Source organism: Malaclemys terrapin, chromosome 2, assembly GCF_027887155.1.
Source record: "Malaclemys terrapin pileata isolate rMalTer1 chromosome 2, rMalTer1.hap1, whole genome shotgun sequence".
NCBI lineage: Eukaryota > Metazoa > Chordata > Testudines > Emydidae > Malaclemys > Malaclemys terrapin.
This window is the reverse complement of record NC_071506.1, coordinates 19,510,261-19,528,074: the sequence shown is the minus strand read 5'-3', so window position 1 is coordinate 19,528,074 and position 17,814 is coordinate 19,510,261.

Genomic DNA, 17,814 nt, shown 5'->3' with positions numbered 1-17,814 from the left:
AAGGGTGAGGAGTGATGGAGGGCAGTGGTTTCGTTATTATTCTCTCCTGTCCCCTGCCCCTCCCCCTCAAAAAAAGTTAGCATGGAGTTCTCTGCAATTTGCATCTCAAACGCTGGCATTTTACGAGAGCTGCTGTAAAGTGGAACATGCCGGGTGATGACTCCGTACGGGAGATGTCGCAGCTCCCAGTGGACTTGTATTTTAAAAAAAAAATACCCCACAAAGCCATAATACACGTAAAACTCTAATGGGCCTTCAGAATTACCTCATCTTTTATTTAGAGGTTATTCCGCCCTTGTCTGTCTTTATTGCCCTTTATATGACTGAAGAGAGGAAGCAGGACAAAATGAGGCAATTTAGGTTACTAAGTGGGACTGGGGTTTATGGCCAAAGTTAGGCACTGGAGGAAGAATATTGTTTTCCCCCCTTTAGTCATCTTTATTTTAATAGATCCTCTGCCCCTTCTCTGTCTGGCGATAAGGCTGTTTACGAAGAGGAAAATACAAGCGGGAAAGTTATAGCTGAATGCATGATAAAAATAACACCCAACCTTTCAGTAGTGGCATCATTAGTACCATTAGAGGGAAAACGCCGGCACGGATTCTGTTAGAAAATCTGGCGTGCCCCTACTATCGGTGGCTGTGAGAATGGTGGTGTAGGATCTAGCCACGCTGCCTTTCACTGCTTTCAAGGGGTCTGTACCTCTGAGGGAAAAAATCACTCAGGATTATTATTATTTATGTGTATTATCATAGTACCTAAGAGCCCCAGTCCTGGACCAGAAAACCCCATTGTGCTAGATGCTGTACAAACAGAAAACAAAAAGACATTGGCTGACGCAAAGAGCTTACAGATATTCAAATCTCAGCAGCAGAGGTGTTGTGTGTTTTTAACTAAATTTGAAATATTTAGGGCCTGATTTCAAGCCCATGAAGACAATGGAAAGACTCTACTGGAGAGGTAGTGTTGTCCAATGGGTGGGGCACTAGCCTGGACTCAGGAAACCTAGGTTTACTCCCACCTCTGCCACTGACCTGCAGAGTGATCTTGAGCAAATAATTTCATCTCTCTATGGGTATGTCTACTCCGCAAATGAAGGTGTCATTGCAGCGCAGATAGGCATAGGTTGCTAACTTTAATCTAATTGGCACAGGAAGGAGTGGGGGCGTGGTGGCACAGGCTTCAGCACTGCCTAACCACCCCGGTATAAACCTGACGAGGCCTCAGGGTATGTACTCAGGTTGTGGCCTGTGCCAAGGTCCATGTTGCATCTTCAGTGCTATTGTTACCTCCACAGCTAGATCAAAGCTAGTGAAAATATTCCTCCCACACTACAATCCCACCTTCATTTGCAGTGTAACCTCCGTTTTCCCTCCCAGAGCCTCGCCCTTGTCTATTCTGAGGCTCTTTGGAATAGGAACTGTCTGTCACTATGTGTTTGTGCAGCACCTGGGACCCTGATTTTGACAGAGGTCTCTCAGTGCTATTGTAATACAAATAACAAAGATTTCAGTTGGCTCCACTAGTTTTGGATCAGGCCACATGTCCAGTTGACTAATCTGATGTTTAAAAGCACCTGCTGAAAAAGAGAAGCCACTGACTTTAAATTATTATTGGTATATCTGCAGCTCAAAAATTATCTCCTTTTTTCAAACAGAGATTGTACAGGACACTAGGATGGTTTCATTGAAGGAACAAACTGGCAACACATTATTTTAATTCCCCTCCAGAAAGTTCTCCATATTCCTGCATCAACCCACATGCTTCTGGGCATAAGCCAACCTCTAATTTGTGGGGGTCAGGAAGAAACTTTTCCTGGTGCAGACTATGCCACAACTGTCTATTGCAGCATTATTTGCCCTTTCCTCTGAAGCTGCTAATATTAACTATTGTCAAAGGCAGGATACTGGGCTAGATGGAGCATTGAGTGGTAATCCCCACTCAATTTAGCAATTCCTATGTTCCTGTTCTATCTGTTCTATTCAGGTTGCTCATCCTCATGGTATCTCATCTGTCAATGTTATCACTGACTTTTCCCTCACATTGGGCCAAATTGTGAAACCCATACTCAAAATGATGAGGCAAGTAATCCACATTGGCTCCTGTCTCTTTAATGGCTGAACCAAGACTCTAGATCTAAACACTGTCTCCTAACTTTTGGGAAAGTTCAGTTACAACTTGGATCCAAACTTTGAGGCTTGAGCCCATGTCTAATTTATATGCAAAATGGTGTGTCCCACAGGCTCCTGGTAAATTACCAATACACCTCTCAGGCATACTCTACACACAAACTACAAATTTAACTAAAATGGTTTCCAAATTGATTTAATGTCCTTGTGTGGACATTCTTAAATCAGTTTAGGAGCAGTTGATAACTGATTTAATATATTTGGATCCAAAAACCAAATTAAGCTAAATAGATAGCCACTCTTAAACTGGTTTAAGAGTATCCACACAAGGATATGGCATCAATTTATAAATCAATTTAGTTAAATCAGAGCAATTTCTGTGTGTAGCATAGTCTTCGAAAATGCAGAGTTTGTCCAACCTTATCCTAATGTTAAGTGAGCACATAAACCCTTTCCTAATGCCTGCATGCAAAGGGCAGAGATAAGGGTGATATGGAAAGGGAGGGGAGAAAGCAGAATGAGAGAGTGATAAGAAGGAGGTGATGGGAGAAACCTTATCTCTGAATTTCCAAACCTTGGTAAGAAGAGCTGACTGGAATGATCAGAGGTATGGAAACACTGCAGTATAATGAGAGATTGAAAAGATTAGGACTGTTTCATTAAAATAACATATGAACAAGAGGTGACATGATGGAGATATACAAAATAATGAATGATATAGAGAAGGTAAATCAGACCCTTCTACCGACCACGTCTCATAATACAAAAACAGAGCCATCCAGCAAAACTGAAAGGCAACAAATTTAAAACTGATAAAAGGAAATGCTTTTTATGTATTGCATAATAAACCTGTAAAACCCATTGCCACTAGGGATCACTTAGACCAAGAGATTAGCAGGATTCAAAAAAGTATTAGACATGTATCTAGATAATGAGAACATCCAGCTACAATTGATAGGATAAGGAAAATTTAAGGGAACTGACTGTTGTGGGTTAGGAAGAAACATCTTCTATTGGCTCAGTTCCTCAAAGATATTTAGGCTCAGTGGAGGTTAGGACCCTAAATACTCTTGGGGATCTAGGCTTTTATTCCTAACTGTCCTATCCAGCATTTCTTGCACCTTTCTCAGGAGCAACTGGCACTGATCACTGTCAGAGACAGGATACTGGACTAGATGGACCATTGATCTGATATGGCAATTCCTGTTTCTATATTTCAACCTTGAAACTAGTAGCTGTTAATATATATATTTTTGGATGAAATCTATTTTTATTCCTATTGGTTAGCTAATAATCCCATACCGCACCCTTCATATACAAAGGCCTGAATGCACAAAAGGAATTAGACTTTGTGATACTGAGGGCAGGTCTTACGTTTGCACCGGATTGGCAGGTAGTGATTGGTCTATCAGGGATCGATTTATCGCATCTAGTGTAGATGCAATAAATCGATCCCTGATCGCTCTGCTGTCAACTCTAGAACTCCACCACTGCCAAGAGGCAGAAGTGGAGTCGATGGGGGAGCAGCAGCCGTCGACCCCGCGCCATGAGGACGTGAGGTAAGTCGACCTAAGATGCATCAACTTCAGCTACGCTGTTCTCATAGCTGAAGTTGCATATCTTAGATCGATTTCCCCCTCCGCCCCCCCCCAGTGTAGACCAGGGCTGAGTGTCCCAACACCTAACTTTTAGGCACATGGAAAATCACTGAGATCCACAAAGCCTGAGTTAGGTGCCTAAGCTCCCATACAAGGAATGGGGAGTAGCTAGGCACCTTTGACTGGGATTCACAAAAGTCAGCATGCTAGGCAGAGAGCCATCTAAGCTCGCCAATTGGAGATGCCAGCCAGAGGGGTGTGTGTTAAGGCCCGCCCCTCTTTTGGAGACAGGCATCTAAATCCCAGCTGCATGGAGACATCTAGCTCTGCATGGGATTCTCAGCTACAAACCCTCTCCTGGCATTAGGCACCGATACCATTAGCAAGAAACTGAGGAGTGGGAGGAGATGAGACACAGCTCCCTGATAACTTTTAGCCCATTGGTTAGTGTACCCAACTGAAATAAGAGACCCCAATTCAAGTGCCCCTCTACCCAAAGGGGAGAAGGGATTTGAGCAGGGAACTACCCCTTTTCAGGTGAGTGTTCTAACCACTGGGCTATGGGACATTCTGATGTGAAGCTCTCAGTCTCTCCTGTTGAAGCTGTTACACACTGGAAACATTGGCGCAGAGAGGCTGGATATTGGGTCTCCCACATCCCATGTGAGTATCCTAGCCAATGGGCTAAAAGTTCTGAGGGAGGTCCTCTTCTTCATTCCCTACCCCCGGGACTCAATCTGGTAGGCACCCTCCAAGCACTCCTACTGAATGGAGCCCTGCACACAATTTAGGTGGCCAAACACCTATCTTCGTCCAGTCTTTGAATCACTCTGGGGCTTAGGTGGGGGCCAGGCACCCGGGCACCTAGAGGGAGGCAGCAGTGTGCTTGCTCAGAAGCAGAAATATAGGTGCCTCCCAAGGGCTGGTCTACACTAAGAGGGGGGATCGATCTAAGATACGCAATTTCAGCTACAAGAATAGACTTAGATCGACTTACCTCATGTCCTCACGGCGTGGGATGGATGGCCGCGGCTCCCCCGTCGACTCCGCTTCCGCCTTTCGCTCTGGTGGAGTTCCAGAGTCGATGGGGAGCGCGTTCAGGGATTGATTTATCGCGTCTAGATGAGACACGATAAATTGATCCCCGATAGATCGATTTCTACCCACCGATCTGGCGGGTAGTGAAGACATACCCCAAGTAACGTTTACTACAAAAATGTAGGCGCCAAGTGAGCTTAGGCACTTACAGGGTTACAGTGTGAGGTTTGTGCATCACAGCCATCCCACAGGGCCTTAGTCACCTAAAACAGGGACTTGGGGGACATTCAGGCCCAAATCACTTAATCTGCCATTCTTTATTTTTTTAAAAAATGTGAGTTTTGTCTGGTTTGGTTTTGTTACCCAGTGTTGCCTTTATCTATTTATGCCAATCAAAATGATTGTATCATTGAAAGTGTTATGATGTGCCATTTATCAGAGGCAAGCAGGCACATCAGAGAGGAAATGCAATAACTGCTCGGATTCATTCACACATCTTTCTGCCCCAAGTTTGACCTGGGGTATAAATATAGATAACACGATGGGATATAAAAGGAACTACTATCCTGCTGACCCAGTTTTCATAGATAGCTGTATATATAATTATTTGGCCACCTGCTGCTGATAAACCAATCCGACATTCAGGTTAAAAATTATCCAAATGGTTTGCTTGTGACACAGTACAGTACCAAATATGTTGCTAGAGCTTACCCAGAGACCATTGGGGTAGAGTTGCCCATACAGTCTCTTATTACAAGGGATGCCCCTGATTTCTTCATCTCTGTACAACAAGATCAGGAGTTGCTCAGTGCACAGCAAGAAATATCACTGATTAATGTGAGTACCGCTTATTAATGATTATAGATGATGATGATTGATAATATCGGGTGGGGTGCTAAAAAACAGTCCCTTATTTTTAAAATAAAATGTTAGCAACCCTAATTAAGAGGCACTAAGGAGATTAAGAGAAAAAGAATGCAGGCTGCGGGCTTGACTCTGAATTCACAGCTAGTTTATACCAGTGCAGCACCACTGATTTCACTGGAGTTGTTCTGGATTTACACCAGTGTCAGTGAGATCAGTATCAGGCGCTGAGCTTTCTTATGGGACAAGAAGCGCATGGATACATTGTATGGAAAGAGAGAGCTGAAAATCTGGCTACGGGCGTAGAGAAACAGATTCCCAGTCCAGGCAAGGCCTGCGGCACTTGTGGGTTGGTTCTGTGTTTTCCTCATCTGTCAGCAGCAGGAGTGGAACAGGCAATTCTCTATGCACCCCTGCCCTCTGGCAATGTGATTGGATGGTGAAATAGCCAGTGAAGGCTTTAAAACATGTTCACCTTCTTAGGGTTCAACTGGAGAACTGTCCCTTCGGGCTAGTCTACACAGACTTGCGCCAGTTTAATTAAACCAGTTTAGACTGACCAGTGCAAATCCCTTTATGGTGTCTACGGCCTTGTCCACACCAGGAAATTGACCAGAATAGCTATTCTGCAATAGCGTCACATGCGGACACTATATTCCAGAATAAAAATCACTTTATTCTGGAATAATTACTCCACTTTGGAAGCACACTAATTTTTCTTGAATAAAAGTGATTTTTATTCCAGAATAGAATGTCCACACGGGGAGCTATCCCAGAATAATTTATTCTGGAATAGCTATTCCAGTCAATTTCCTTCTGTGAACAAGCCCTAAGAATGACTTACTTCAGTTTCAGTTAAATCAGTTCCCAATCTGTTTAAGCTAACTGGAATAAGAGTGTACACCCAGGGATTTGCAATGGTTTAACTATATCAGTTTAAATTCACACGTTAGGTATATTGGTGCAACTTTCTCATATAGACAAGGCCTCATTCCAGGAACGGCGAACTGCGGCCACTGGGAGCTGCGAGCGGCCGTACCTGCAGACGCTAAGGTAAACACAAGTCTCGCAGCCCGCCAGGGGCTTACTCTGAACAAATCATGAACCAAGTTCGGGAACTATTGGTCTAAAGGTATTTATACACTGCAATTAGACACCTGTGGCTGACTCAGGGTCAGGCTAAGAGGCTGTTTAATTGAGGTGTACAGGTTTGGGCCCAAGCCTGAACATCTACACTGCAGTTAAACAGCCCCTTAGCCCGAGTCCCATAAGCCTGAGTCCGCTGGCATGGATCAGCCATTGGTTTTTAATTGCAGTGTAGACATACCCTAAGTGTTGCAGCCTCTGTACATGCATGGCTTGCATTCTCCTGCCCACACCTTATTCCAAGAGCTCTTTAGAGGAGAGAATTCAAAACATGTAGCAGACCTGTGTAATTTTCAAACACCTTCTTTTTTCCCACGCCCAGACCTTTGCACATATGGCCCCGTGAGGAATGCGCAATGACTTCTGCAGCTAGTCACTACCACAATGCTCATCGCATTGTCCCTCCCATCCCCACTTGGCTGACACTAGCTTCAATGACTCATTAGGCCATTTCTCCCACAACCATCTCCGTGCCGCTCCCTGTGGGGATTGCTCTCCAAAGCCCAATCCATGCTAACCACTTTCCATTTCAGTCCTTCCTAAAGACTCACGTCTTCCAGAATGCCCACAAGAAAGGGACATCTATGTGAGGAAAAGCAGTGCCCATTTTTCAGTAATGGTGCAGCTCTACCAGTGGTCTAAGGCCTGGTCTACATTTGAAAGTTGTGCCAGTATAATAGTGAGTATGTAAATACAGTACAATCGAAGGCATGAGTGCAGCTCATGTAGGCATCTCTGTGCTAGCTTTAATCTAACTAGTGCTGCTAAAAATTGCAGTGAAGAGACAGAAGCATGGACCCCAGTGCAGGCTAGCAAAGAAAGTCCTGGGTGAGTTTGTACTGCCCGTGCCAGGGTCTGCACCACCACAGCTTCACTACTATTTTTCACCACACTAGTTAGATTAAAGCTCAGATGGACATGCCTTCACAAAGTGAAATCAGTCTTACCCTATGTTTGGTAGAAAAATCATACTCCTACGTGTAGAGTTTTGCTGGTATAAGCCTGAGAGTGGATGTAGTTATATAGGTATAAAGGTGAGCCTGAGTACTAGTGTCAACAGGGTGAAGGAGTTGTAGACCAGGCCCCAGTGATTAACATTAAATCATAAGTCACGATACAGTAGTTACAGTGCTCAGGAATGTGAAAAATTTACACCCCTGAGCCCACCATAGTTAAACTGACCTAACCTCTCAGTGTAACTGGGGCTAGGTCTCTGGAAGACTTCTTCTGTCAATTTAGCTACCACCATTTAGGGGGAGGGGGAATTACCTACACTGATTGCGGAAAAAAACTTTGCATCACTGTAGGATGTGTCTACACTATGGTATTACAGTGGCATCCCTGCAGTGCTGTAGCTGTGCCACTGTAATGCCTATACTGTAGCCATGGTGTGGGTCATGAAAACCCCTGAGCCCTGTCTACACTAGTGCTTGAAAGATTACAGCTGCAAAATGGGTACTGCTTTTCCTAGTATTGATGAGGCTGGAGGAAGTCAATAACTCTAATAATGTAGGGTTACCATATTTCAAAACTGAAAAAAGAGGACACACCATGGGGGCCCCTTCCCTGCACCCCAACTCTGCCCCTTCCCCGCACCCCAACTCTGCCCCCATTCCAGCCCCTTCCCCAAAGTCCCTGCCCCAACTCTGCCCCCTCCCCTGAGCACCCCGCATTCCCCCTCCTCCCTCCCGCCCCCTGGGCTCCGGCTGCTGCTGCGCTGGGGAAGTTGCTGTATTTTGGCTGCTTAAACTGCAGAGTGCTACTAACAAATTATACGGAAGTAGATATTAGCACATTATGTATGTGGGCTTGCATATATATGTACATAAGCTACTAATCACTTATTTAGAGTCTGATCTTCAGAAGGGCTGAGCATCCACAATTTTTGTACCAACTTAACTATTTCACTGAGGGGTATGATTTTCTACCAAAATAGTTAAATTGGTACAACCCTTAGGGTAGGTCTACACTGGCAAGTTTCTGCGCCACACGTTATACCACTTTTATTAAAACACAGGAGCTCTTGCAACGGCAAAGACAGCAGTGCACTGTGGTAGCTATCCCACTGTGCAACTGGACACGGTGCTTCGGGAGGGGTTTGCAATGCCTCATGGGGCAGGCACAGCGTCACATGATGCAGGATTCCCAATCCCATTGTTCCATGGGCATCCTACCACATTGCCAGCTGCTTTTCAACTGAAGTGGAGGGGGGAAGTGTGTGTGACGGGGCTTGTCTACCCTGCGATGGCGTCAACAAAACTTTTAAAAAGAACAGGAGTACTTGTGGCACCTTAGAGACTAACAAATTTATTAGAGCATAAGCTTTCGTGGACTACAGCCCACTTCTTCAGATGCATACAGAGTGGAATAAATATTGAGGAGATATATTTATTCCACTCTGTATGCATCCGAAGAAGTGGGCAGTAACCCACGAAAGCTTATGCTCTAATAAATTTGTTAGTCTCTAAGGTGCCACAAGTACTCCTGTTCTTTTTACGGATACAGACTAACACGGCTGCTACTCTGAAACAAAACTTTTGTCTTTCACGGGTCCTTACAAAAGCCCCCTTGCGAAAGACAAAAGTTTTGCTAACGCAAGTGGCAGTGTGAATGCGGTGACAAAGCTAATGCCACTCATGGCGCTGGAAGTATTTTGTCGGCAAAAGTGCTGACAAAATACCGACAGACAGCCTTGTTGCTAAAAGCTGCATAGTATACACAACATCAGAGTGTGTGTGTATGGCGGGGGGGGGGAAGAGACAGAGTGTTTTGGGGGACAGAGTGTGTCAGCATGCTGTCTTGTAAGTTCAGACAGTGGCAGGAAACAACTAGTTCTGAGGCAGGGGGAGGGAGAAACCCCAACATCAGCCCCTGCCTCCCTCCCTGGGTTTTCTGCATGAGCATTCCACGTTAATGGTTTGCTTTGGCCTTGGCTACACTTGCGAGTTACAGCGCTGTAAAGCCTCCCCCAGCGCTGTAACCAGGGCCGGCTCCAGGCACCAGCCCACCAAGCATGTGCTTGGGGCAGCACGGCGCGGCGCTCCGGCCCGAGACCGGGGCCGTGATTGGGCTCGCCACCCTCCCCGCGGCGCTCCGGCCGCCGGGATGAGCGGAGCTGCGGCAGGCTTGCCGCCCTTCCCCCGGCGCTCTGGCCGCCGGGGAGAGCGAAGCCGCGGCAGGCTCGCTGCCCTCCCCACAGCCCTCTGGCCGCCGGGGAGAGCGAAGCCGCGGCAGGCTCGCCGCCCTCCCCCCAGCGCTCTGGCCACCGGGGAGAGCGAAGCCCCAGCCGGGCTCTCTGGCCGCCGGGGAGAGCGGAGCCCCAGCCGGGCTCGCCGCCCTCCCCCCGGTGCTCCGGCCGGTCGGGGAGAGCGGGCCCGTGGCCGCGCTCCCCGCAGGGGGCGGGAGGGCACAGTGGGAGGCTTTTTTGCCTGGGGCGGCAAAAAAGCCAGAGCCGGCCCTGGCTGTAACTGACTCTCCATCCACACTGGCAGGGCACTTACAGCGCTGTATCTCCCTGGGTACACCGCTGCAGGTACTCCACCTCCCCAAGAAGCATAAGAGATACAGCGGAGTGGCTACGACTCCCAGGTGTGAGAGTAAATGCTTGCAGTGCTGTACTAATCACCTTGTCAAGTGCCAATCCTCTCCATTGTTGTGACCGGCTGCAGGAATGGGGAAGTGCCGGTTTCAAAGCTCGTACAACAGAGAAAAAGCAAACATTTTGCTGTTTGCTTTGAGTGAGTGAATGAATGAGGAGGGGGCCGGGAGTTCGGAACTTGAAAAATAGAGAGCTGACACGCTCCAAAAGCACTCTCTCTCTCCCCCCACACTCCCTGTCACACTCCACCCCACCCCCGATTTGAAAAGCAAGTTGCAGCCACATGAATGCTGGGATAGCTGCCCATAATGCACCGCTCCCAACACAGCTGCAAATGTTGCAAGTGTGGCCACGCCACTGCGCTTGCAGCTGTCAGTGTGGACAGACTGCAGCGCTTTTCCCTACTCAGCTGTATGAAGACAGGTTTACCTCACAGCGCTGTACAGCTGCAAGTGTAGCCAAGACCTTTGTGTCCCGGAGGAGATCAGTACAGCACCCAATGGCTGTCAGAAATGGGGTTTTGAAAGGGGAGGTGCGCATGTCTCCAGGGCAGCCGAGTTCATTATGGGACAGCTCCAGAGGCCAATTACAGCGCGGAAAGCAATCAAGTGTCTACACTGGCAATAGAGCGCTGGAGCCTCTGCACAAATAGCCTAACGACTCTCCTCGAGGTGTTTTTTTTGCAGCGCTGCAACTGAGGAGTTTCTGCGCACAAAGTGGCTTGGCAGTGTGTACACATCTGCAGTTTGAGTGCAAAAAAGCTGCTTTACTGCTCAGAAACTTACCAGTGTAGACAAGCCCTTAATGTGCACCCGGCTACAGCGGTATAGATGTGCTTTCCCATATGGAAATAAGCTGTACTGATATATGCACCTTTATACTGATAACTGCATCCACACTGAAGAGGGTTGTGCTGTTTATCTATGCCAGTGTAGTTAAAGCGGTACTACTTGTGTGCAGATAAGCCCTAACTGAAGCCAGCAGGAGATGGGGGCACTCAATATTTCTGAAAAGCAGAGGCGATGTGGTCCAGTTTAGGTATCTTGAATTCTATTCCTGGTTCTGCCACTGACCTGCTGTATGATCTTGAGCCATTTAGCCTCTGTCTCCCCTCTCTCCTTTTACCTGTCTTGTCTATTTCAATTTTCAGAGTAATAGCCGTGTTAGTCTGTATCCGCAAAAAGAAGAACAGGAGTACTTGTGGCACCTTAGAGACTAATGCTCTAATAAATTTGTTAGTCTCTAAGGTGCCACAAGTACTCCTGTTCTTCTATTTCAATTGTAAGCTCTTTTGGGTATGGACTGTCCCTTCCTATATGTCTGTGCAGCACCTAGCACAATGGCACTGCTACATGCTAATCACAGAATTGTGGGGCTAAAAGGAATCTCGAGAGGTCATCAAGTCCAGCCCCCTGCTCTGAGGCAGGACCAAATAAACCTAACCCACCCGTCACAGGTGTTTGTCTAACCAGTTCTTAAAAACATCCAATGATGGGGATTCCAAAACCTCCCTTGGAAGCACCACTATCCTTATAGTTTAAAAAGTTTTTCCTACTAAAATCTCCCTTGCTGTAGATTAAGCCCATTACTTCCTGTCCTACTTCTAGTGGACATGAAGAACAATTGATCACCATAGTCTTCATACCAGCCCTTAATATATTTGAAGTCTGTTATCAGGGCCCCCCTCAGTCTTTTGTCTAATGTAACACAAATAGTAATAACAGGAATTTTAGCTCATTAATTACTTCTTCCTTCCACCCTAGGCCGGGGTGTAAATATTGTTCTCATCACCTAGATACAAAAAATACCCTGCCCTCTCTGAATTAGGTGATAAGTAGAAAGAAGAGAGACACTCTTGATAGCTGGTCACAAGGGAGAAGCCCTGTTAGCATTATCCTGGGAACACCTTATTTACCAATTGTTTCTTAAACTGTGAAGTATTTATAAAGATCCCTCTTAACAGAGCTTTCAACCTGATGAAGTTAACTGAAGAAGTTAATCCCTTTATATCCAACAGCACAGACCCAGATTTCACAACCAGGCCCTTCTCCTCCTTGTGAGCCCTTACTCTGCTCACCACTATTGGGCAAAGGAGTTTTGCAGTTTGTCCTTTGATGGGAAGCAGGGCAAGAATGGCAAAAGCAAAGGGCCCGTCTACACTGCAAAAAATGACTGGGGAACTGTGTACAGACTTACAGTGTAAACAGGGCTGAGCAGTATTACCAAACTGCCATAACTCTACCAGTATTGTTTGTATTATGGCAGTGGCTCTCAAACTTTTTTACTGGTGACCCCTTTCACAGAGCAAGTCTCTGAGTGCGACCCCCCCTTACAAGTTAAAAACACTTTTTTATATATATTTAACACCACTATAAATGCTGGAGGCAAAGCAGGGTTTGAGGTGGAGGTTGACAGCTCGTGACCCCCCACGTAATAACCTTGCGACCTGCTGAGGAGTACCCCCAGTTTGAGAACCCCTGTATTATGGCAATACCTAGAGGCCCTAACCAAGATCACCACCCTATTATCATATGCACTGTACACACAACAAGAGACAGTCCCAACAAAAGACCGGAAGGGAAAAGGAGGCACAGGGAGGTGAACTCGTGACTTGTGCAAGGTCACCCAAGCTCAGACCCAGGATTAGCACTCATAAGAATGGTCTGACCCGGTATGGCCAATGGGCCATCTAACCCAATATCCTGTCTTCCAACAGTGGCCTCTATTCTTCAGAAGGAATGAACAGAACAGGCAATCGAGTGAACCATCCCCTGTCGTCCACTCCCAGCTTCTGGCAATCAGAGGCTAGGACACCCAGAGCATGAGGTTGTGACCCTGACCATCTTGGCTGATATACATTTATGGCCCTATCCTCCAGGAACTTATCTAATTTATTTTTGAATCCCGTTATACTTTTGGCCTTGAACATCACCTGGCAAGGAGTTCCACAGGTTGACCATACACTGTATGAAGAAGTACTTCCTTTTGTTTGTTTTAAAACCTGCTGCCTATTAATTTCATTGGGTGACCCCTGGTTCTTGTGTTATGTGACGGAGTAAATAACACTTCCTTATTCACTTTCTTCACACCAGTCATGATTTTATAGACCCTCTTAGGCTAGATCTACACTAGAGAGCTTACAGTGGCACAGCTGTACCAACGCAGCTGTGCTGCTGTAAGATCTCTTGTGTAGCCGTTTTATGTCAACGGGAGAGAGCTCTCCCCTCACCATAATTAATCCAACCCAACAAGCAGTGTCAGCTATGTCAGTGGGAGAAGCTCTCCTGCCAACATGCACTATGCACACTAGTATTTATGCCAGCATAGAATCATAGAATATCAGGGTTGGAAGGTACCTCAGGAGATCATCTAGTCCAACCCCCTGCTCAAAGCAGGACCAATTCCCAACTAAATCAGACCAGCCAGGGCTTTGTCAAACCTGACCTTAAAAACCTCCAAGGAAGGAGACTCCACCACCTCCCTAGGTAACGCATTCCAGTGTTTCTCCACCCTCCTAGTGAAATAGTTTTTCCTAATAGCCAACCTAGACCTCCCCCACTGCAACTTGAGACCATTGCTCCTTGTTCTGTCATCTGCCACTACTGAGAACAGCCGAGCTCCATGCGCTGTCCACTGCCAGCCTTGGAGAGAGCATGTCTACAACACAGTGTAGACATGGTGTGGTTCTGTCTAAGCTTAAAGCCCAAACGGTGTTTTAACCAAGTCACGAGATAACTATGTTGTAAGCATGTCCCCTGATGCAGTTGTTTTCGCAGCACAGGCCTGAAATATCCCACTGTGTGTAGACTGTAAGAGTGTAGACCAGAAGTTCTCAGCCTTTTCCTTTTGAGCCCCCCACCCCACCACAACATGCTATAAAAACTCCACAGCCCACCTTTGCCACAATAACTGGTTTTCTGCATATAAAAGCCAGGTCTGGCATTAGGGGTTGGCAAGCAGGGCAATTGCCTGGGGCCCCATGAACTACATTGCTCAGGCTTCAGCCCTGGGTGGCGGGACTCAGGGCCTTGGGCTTCAGCCCCATGCAATGGGGCTTTGGTTTTTTGCCCTGGGCCCCAGCGAGTCTAATACTGGCCCTTCTTGGTGGCCCCCCTGAAACCTGCTCAAGACCCCCTAGGTGGCCCCGGACCCCTGGTTGAGAACTACCGGTGTAGACAATGCCATGCTGGATCAGACCATTCATCCATAATCCAGTATCCCATCTTTGGCAGACACCTATCTTGGATGTTTCAGAAAAAGGTGAAACTCCCTCTCCTTTAAAATGCACCTCTTTAATTATGAAATTCTATGCCTTGGGGGGTAACTGTCTTGCCCTGCCTTAGGCCATGAAGTAAGAAGATTCAAATCCATTATAAATTTTATTCTAGCTAGTGTATCTTCAGTTATTATTATTCATTCAAAATATCTCATTACTTTCTGAATCTTACTAAGTCATTTGTTTTTTTATAATAAACTACAGCAGGGAGTTCCACAAGTTAATTATAAATAGGTTTTTAAAAGGCATTTCCTACAGTGTGTGTTAAATCCATGCCCCTTAATTTTATTTGATGTAGCATATGTCTAGTAGAACAAAGGAGAGCTGCAACTTTATTGCTGCTATCTGCCGGATGAACATGTTCATCTCTCACAGTGGAGCAAGGGAAAAGGCCCTTATCTGATAGGGAGAGACAAGCACACCCTCCTCCTTATCAATAAACTGAGTTATCAGTCAAGTGAAGTAGTTTTATTGTGGCCTTTCTGGCTGCATTTTTTTTTTTTTTTAATTCATGCTGGTAGCAAATGTTCACGGATGTATTTTCATCTCCCATGCTATTTTTAATCTGCAGCAGTCACTACTGATTAAAAACGGTTCATCTCCTCAAGATACGTAGTTGACGTGTTGTTAAAAAGTTTTGAGTTTGTTCTGATTGCTTGTAAACTAAACTACACTGTAGCAGCAAAAATGATGCTAAAAACAGTTTTGTAAATAGATTAGAGGAGCATATAGGCTATTACACCCGAGAGCAGATGACATGCACTGATTTGCAGCCTCATGTAGCAATCTCTAAACATTTAAGCCTGTATTTTCAAGGTTGCTTATTAACGTTGGGTGCCCTACTTGAAACAACTCAAGTCCTATTTGTCAGATATGTACACCTTGGGACGTATAGCCTAGGGCCCAGGGCAGAAAGCTGAAGCCCCGACTGCAGCCTGGGGCCCTGAACCTCACCACCGGGGGCTGAAGCCAAAAGCCTGAGCAACTTAGCTTCACAGAGCCCCCTGTGACACGGGGCCTCGGGCAACTACCCTGCTTCTTACCTCTTAACGCCGGCCCTGGCTTTTATACGCTGAAAAACAGTTGTTGTGGTACAGGTGGGCTGTGGAGTTTTTATAGCATGTTGATGGGGGTGAGGGAGGCTCAGGGGAAAAAAAGGTTGAGAATCCCTGGAGTAAAGCGCAGTGGAAGGAGCCATTTAAATTACGCATATGTACATATACACGAATGGATTCTGAATGAACTGTAACTGTTTAGGAATCATTATGGCAGCACCTAGATTTATGTATTTACATAGCAGTAGCACCGAGGAGCCCCGCTCATGGACCAGCACCCCATTGTGCTAGGCACCGCACCAACACAGCATAAAAAGACAGTCCCTGTCCCAATGAGCCGACAATCTGACATCCACACGATGCGCAGTAGCCAAATGCGTGAACAAGCGGTTAGGTGAGAAGAGAATGAGAGAGAAAATACAAGTATTATAATTTCACTGTAAGTAGTAGATTGATGGCATATTCCTAGTCTGATGTGATGTGTACACCTCCTCTTAAACACTGTGTCAACAATACTGTATGTAATGGCATTTGAACAACGCTGTTGGCAATCACATGAACTGAACCAGGATTGAATGTGGGTTAGCTGTAAGTGCTGGAAGGAGAAACCATGTTCGGTATCATTTTGACCAAGTATGTTTGGAGGGTTTAATCACAGTTATGCAGAACATGATGATTGTCTTTGGCTGCTCTTACACTATGTTCAGCTAACACCATATTCAAACATGATTCAATTTTGTAATCTTAACTAAGGCAAAGAAGACATGATAGCAGAAATAGAGTCCAGAGACAGACAAGAAAAGTCACTAGAAACAGATTCCTTGGTTACTACCTAGAATACCACTTCTCCAAGCTTACCTTCCTTCCTATTTCTCACTAATTCTCCATTCATAGGGGTACCTTCTTTTCCCAGCATGCTTTTCTGGGATTGGCCTTTAAAATTTGGTAGAGGCAAGCAGCAGCAGCCCTTAAGCATCCATTTTGCAACTATATGCTGTATAGTGAATCTTGCTCTTGTCCAGCTAGTGAGTATTGTTCATTCCTGTTATGCTTTTAACTAGTTCTCTCTGTTATGCCTGTGGAGATGTCACATTCTCACCTAGGGAGATGAAAACTAAGGCACACAGACGGAGGCACTAATTTGCCTAGGGACAAGAACACAAGTAATATATAATGGTAAAACTGAGTTTAGAACCCAAGAGTCCTGTTTCTAGACCCCCGATTCTACCAGCTGACATGCTCCTGCCCTCAGATAACATATGACATATTCAGGCGCTGCTTAAGCAGAAGCCTCCTATTTAGCGCCATCAGAACAATGACAGCCAGTGCTCTTGGGTATACACCAAACCTAGAGAGTTGGTGAGGGACTTGTTCTTCCACTGAAAGGAACTAGAGTTATAGCAAAGAACTTTCATACTGCAATACTATATTCTACTTGTCTAACCACTTCCAACTGGGGAACTCCAATCACTTTGCACGCCCTAACAAATTATGGCTCAGAACATCCCATGGCAGGCAAGGCCCAGATTTTCAGGAGTGTTTTGCTGGTCCTTCAAGCAGTTAACCACATGCCTTGATTGTCTATAGGACTGGAACCTAATGTCAGATGCTTCCTGCGTGGGGTGCCCAATTTGAGACACTTTAGGGTGTGATTTCAAGAAATATCAAGCACTTACACTGGATGGGAGCTATAGTGAGCAGCACCTCTGTAAGTCAGGGCCAAGATGTCAGGTTCCATACCCAAAAACGGAACATCCAAAGTCGGTGGCTCCTTTTGAAAACTGGGCTGCCTACCTGCCAGTATCCTGACAAATGAAGTAAGACAGGATGATGTAAAATTGTGCATTTGTCTAGGAATGCCTCCAAAGGGTGGGCTTCTGTATAAAATGGCAGTGATTGTACTTGCTTGTTTATCATAGTTAAGCTGTTCTTGCACCTTTTTAGCTTAGTGAAGAAAACTTATTTAACAAAGCACATGGATTGAACTAGCATACAAATCCCTGTTCTATTTCTGAGGCCTTTTCTTGCCTGATGACTTGCCCCAATTGTAGCCATCAGCATAAATGGAACATAGAGACATATGATTGGAAGGGACCTCCTTGGTCACGGG